The sequence below is a fragment of the Mus pahari genome, chromosome 3, assembly GCF_900095145.1.
Source record: "Mus pahari chromosome 3, PAHARI_EIJ_v1.1, whole genome shotgun sequence".
Lineage (NCBI taxonomy): Eukaryota > Metazoa > Chordata > Mammalia > Rodentia > Muridae > Mus > Mus pahari.
This window is the reverse complement of record NC_034592.1, coordinates 95,741,034-95,746,594: the sequence shown is the minus strand read 5'-3', so window position 1 is coordinate 95,746,594 and position 5,561 is coordinate 95,741,034.

Genomic DNA, 5,561 nt, shown 5'->3' with positions numbered 1-5,561 from the left:
AAAAGCATGAGCAAAAGTCACACATGCTCATTTGATCCTCTTCTCTCTGCTTCTACAACACACAAAGGAAACATGTCAAGAATAAATTGTAGCTTAATATGAGGTTAAATAATTTATGACCAATAGTTGTAGGCCGATCCTCTGTCCATAGGTTGAACTGTGTCTGCTCGGCTGTGAATCATGTGTTCACACATGTCTTTTAGTTACATGGCAATGCTTTAAGTGGGAGAGTTTCTCCTGGTTTGGAAGAGGATAACTTCACATTCTGACCGAGAGCATCACCTTTTCCAAAACAAAGAACTTTGTGTTGTTTTTCCCAGTAAAAAGCTTCTAATTAGTGTGGTCCACTGAGTCTACACTGTCAGCCAGGGAATAAAAAAGGACAAAAGACATGAAGAACAAAAGCAGCTCACATATAGATGTTCAGAATAATTTTTGCCTCAGAATGAGTGATTAAAGAAACTCATGAGAAAGCCAACACCTCAGAAATCTGAGAGGCAGAGATGCTAGACACAAGAGCCCACTACCTCTTGTAGAATTAGCAATGAAAACTCATTAAATAAGAAACAAGGGTAGGCCAAGCTGTCATTCACTCTGCCAATTTATGCCTTCCTGCTCCATACAGTTGCAAGCCGCAGACCTTAGGCTGTAGAAATTTCCTATCAGAAAGATAGTCAAATAATTGGGTGCTAATTATTAAGGAGTAGAGTATTGTTATGCCTCAATATTTTCAGACAACTCTGTGACCATATTTAAGAAGACTTTCCCCCCACATTTTATTTTACTTTATTTTATTTTATTTACATATAACCAAAATTTTATTAGGATGTTCATAACATTGCAAGTAAACAAATTTTATTTCGAGAACTATGAAATTTTTTTCTTGGATATTTTCTTTATTTATATTTCAAATGTTTCCCTCTTCCTCATTCCCTGCACCCCGCCCAATCCTCTATCCCATCCCCCGTCTCCCTGCTTCTATGAGGATGTTCCCCCATCCACCTATCTACTCTCACCTCCCCACCCTGGCATTCCCCTACACTGGGGCCTCGAGCCTTCACAGGACCAAGGGCTTCTCCTTCCATTGATGCCCAACAAGGCCATCCTCTGCTACATATGCAGCTGGATCCAGGGGTACATGTGTACTCCTTGTACCTTAGTGGTTCTCCACTTTTTAAATGTGTGGCCCTTTAAAACAACTCCTTATGCTGTGGTGATCCTAACCATAAAGTATTTTCATTGTTACTTCAAAATTGTACTTTTTCACCATATGAATTCTAATGGAAATATCTGCTTTACAGGATATATTTTCATTTAACACAATTAAAACATAGTGATTAATCACAAATCAATATATATTTAAAGATTGTGAAATATTTATTTCTAATTACAATACATAAAACTTTGTCTTGGTGTAGCATGAGTCTTAGTATAACAACAGTAAACTACATTGCTACATTTTCAACATTATGTGTAAAAATTCAGCTTCAGTGTTGATGTTGAGATTGCTTCTTTCTCACTAGAACAGAAAGTCTCCACACAGCTTTTGCAAGAGCACAAGGAAGATCATGTACCACAAATCTACTGCATGGTATTGGTACAGTGACAGGCAGGTAGATAAATGGAACAGAATTGAAGACCCAGAAATGAACCCACATACCTATGGTCACTTGATCTTTGACAAAGGAGCTAAAACCATCCAGTGGAAAAAAAAACCAGCATTTTTGACAAATGGTGCTGGCTCAACTGGCAGTCAGCATGTGGAAGAATGCAAACCGATCCATTCTTATCTCCTTGTACAAAGCTCAAGTCCAAGTGGATCAAGGACCTCCACATAAAACCAGATACACTGAAACTAATAGAAGAGAGAGTGGGGAAGGGCCTCTAACACATGGGTCCAGGGGAAATTTTCCTGAACAGAACACCAGTGGCTTATGCTCTAAGATCAAGAATTGACAAATGGGACCTCATAAAATTGCAGATTCTGTAAAGCAAAGAACACTGGCAATAGGACAAAATGGCAGCCAACAAATTGGGAAAAGATCTGTACCAATCCTACATCCAATAGAGAGCTAATATCCAATATATACAAAGAACTCAAAAAGTTAGAATTCAGAGAATCAAATGACCCTTTTAAAAATGCGGTACAGAGTTAAACAAAGAGTTTTCAACTGCGAAATATCGAATGGCTGAGAAGTACCTAAAAACTGTTCAACATAGTCATCAGGGAAATGCAAATCAAAGCAACCCTGAGATTTCACCTCACAGCAGTCAGAATGGCTAAGATCAAAAACTCAGGTGACAGCAGATGCTGGTGAGGACGTGGAGAAAGAGGAACACTCCTCCATTGCTGGTGGGATTGCAAACTGGTACAACTACTCTGGAAATCAGTCTGGCGGTTCCCCAGAAAATTGAATATATTATTACCTGAGGGCCCAGCTATACCCCTCCTGGGCATGTACCCAAAAGATTTTTCAACATATAACAAGGATACATGCTCTACTATGTTCATAGAAGCCTTATTTATAATAGCCAGAAGCTGGAAAGAACTCAGATGTCCCTCAACAAAGGAATGGATACAGAAAATGTGGTAATTTACACAATGGAGTACTACTCAGCTATTAAAAATAATGAGTTCATGAAATTCTTAGGCAAATGGATGTAACTACAAAATAATCATCTTGAGGGAGGTAACCCAATCACAAAAGAACACACATGAAATGTACTCACTGATAAGTGGATATTAGCCCAAAAGCTCAGAATACCCAAGGTATAATTCACAGACCACACCAAGATCAAGAAGAAGGAAGACCAAAGTGTGGATGCTTCAGTCCTTAGAAGAGGTAACAAAATATTCACAGGAGCAAATATGGAGACAAAGTGTGGAGCAGAGACTGAAGGAAAGGCCATCCAGAGACTGCCCCACCTGGGAATCCATCCCACATACAGACACCAAACCCAGATACTATTGTGGATGATAAGAAGTCCAGGTTGACAGGAGCCTGATATAGCTGTCTCCTGAGAAGCTCTGCCAGAACCTGACAAATACAGAGGTGGATGCTCACAGCCTGAGCATGGGGTCCCCAGTGGAGGAGTTAGAGAAAGGACTGAAGGAATAGAATGGGTTTGCAGCCCCATAGAAGGAACAATAATATCAACCAACCAGACCCCCCTAGAGCTCCCAGGGACTAAACCACCAACCAAGGAGTACACATGGAGGGACCCATGGCTCCACCTACATATGTAGCAGAGGATAGCCTTGTTTTGGGCATCAGTAGGAGGAGAGGCCCTTGGTCCTGTGAAGGTTCGATGCCCCAGTGTTGGGGAATGTTAGGGTGGTAAGCCAGAAGTGGGTGGGTGGTTGAGGGAACACGTTCAAAGAATCAGGTAAAGGGGTGATGAGATAGGGAGTTTCCAGGGGTGGGGGAAAACCAGGAAAGAGGATAACATTTTAAATGTAATGAAGAAAATATCCAATAAAAAATGGAAGTTGCAAATTATTAGGGAGGTTTAGAAATATAAATTAATACTCAGATAGTCAACCTCATGGTCATATTAGATATTAATTTAATTAATTACAATAGCAAATCAGATAACAAATCACTAAGAATAAAGAAATTTTGACAACTCAGATAATTCAGATACTATTTGACAATTCAGATTTGACAAGATCAGATGTTGGTCTTCACAAACCTCAGAGATCCACAGAATATGGTATTTAAAATAGTTTCATTATTAAAAGATCTTGTGATTATGAGAAAGGGCTGCTTCTGACAGTACCCCCACTCCACTTCAAAGAAGATGATGAGCATCATTAACCTCCACAGGGAGTTGCTTCAATTGCGGCCTGCTAGCCAGTGGGGAAAGAAATTTCCTATGTTTCAATTACAGATAAATGCTTTCCAGAAAGGACAAATGGACACAGGGAAGTTGACTACCAAGCTCTTCCAAGACAGGGTATGCAAGTCCTTCATAATTACTGCTTCACAAAATGTCTTTATGATATACTGGGCCAGAAGCCTGGCGATCTATGCTCCAATATCATAGAATTTGGGACTTTACAGGCAATGAATTGTTTCTGTCATTTCTATAATATTTGGATGCTGCATCTCTGCACTTCCTTTATATCTAGTTAATATTTATTCCTTCTGAGGCTGAGAAGGAATTGAAGACTAGATAGTCAAAGTCTTACTATAAGCTCAAATTGTTTAGGATTTAAGAAAATGTTCTAGGTTTAAGAAGATGTTTTTACATCAATCCTCAGACTGAGCATGGGGACCCCAATGGAGGAGTTAGGGGAAGGATTAGAGGAGGTGAAGGAGTTTGCAATCCTATAGGAAGAACAACAGTATCAACCAACCAGATCCCTCAGAGCTTGCAGGGACTAAACCACCAACCAAAGTATACACATGGAGGGACCCATAGCTCCAGCTGCATATGTAGCAGAGAATGGCCTTATCTGGCATCAATGAGAGGGGTGGCCTTTGGTCTTGTGAAAGTTTGATGCCCCAGTGTAGGGGAATGTTAGGGCAGTGAGGCGGCAATGGGTGGGTAGGTGGGTGAGCATTCTCATAGAAGCAGGGAGGAGGGTGTGGTTAGGAGGTATTTGGAGGGGAAACCGGGAAGGGGGATAACATTTGAAATGTAAATAAATAAAATAACCTATAAAAGTTAAAAAAAGATGTTTTTAGGATGATAATGCAAATTAGAATAGACACTGAGTTAAGTACAAAGCTTTAAGCAGACTAAAATAGGATATAAAATAGAATATTTTTAAAGTTGCCAGATACCACGGTCTAGATATTGTAAATGTATATAATACCTCATAGTTTTCATAATTGTTTCAAATTGTTATAATTTTATTCAATTTATATTTGAGAAAAAGAGCCTTTTATTTGGACTAAAAAGTGGAATATTAGAGAGAAAATTGTGTGCATCATATTGATGCATCACCTGTCAATCAAAAAGCCTTAGACCTATAGCTTAGGTAGAAAATAGAAGGTGGAACATTTGGAGGCAGAAAGAATTTTGGGATAGATCAAGGCAGAAGATTTCTCTGGGAAGATGTGAGGAGACGGATGCATGGAACCTGAGCATAGGTGACAGGATGTAGGTAAAATAGATGGGATATTTAAAGTTAGATCTAGTCAGAGAAGAGCCTAGCTATATGGCCAAGGTATTTGTAAATGTATTTTAAGTTTGAGTCTTATTTCTGGGAGCATGGGGCTGGAAGGAAGAACCAGACCCAACTTCAACATTCAAGGATGGGTTTTATTCCCTAGTTTCCTCACTTCAATCATTGCCTGCCCCTCATTTCATTGTAAAATTAAAGGGGCTGAGTTCAGATGATAAACGATATAAATGAATAATCATTCCAAATCTAACATTTTGGTTATTTTATGACATAATACTCTTTGCTATGTAATAAAACTTGTCAAAATGATGGTGTCATCCTCTCTTTGCGTTGCTGCTATGTTCACTATTTTGTCCCTTGTTTATATTTCATATTCTATAGAAGACTGCTACATTTTTTCCAGTAGTGACAAGCACCAACAGGCCCC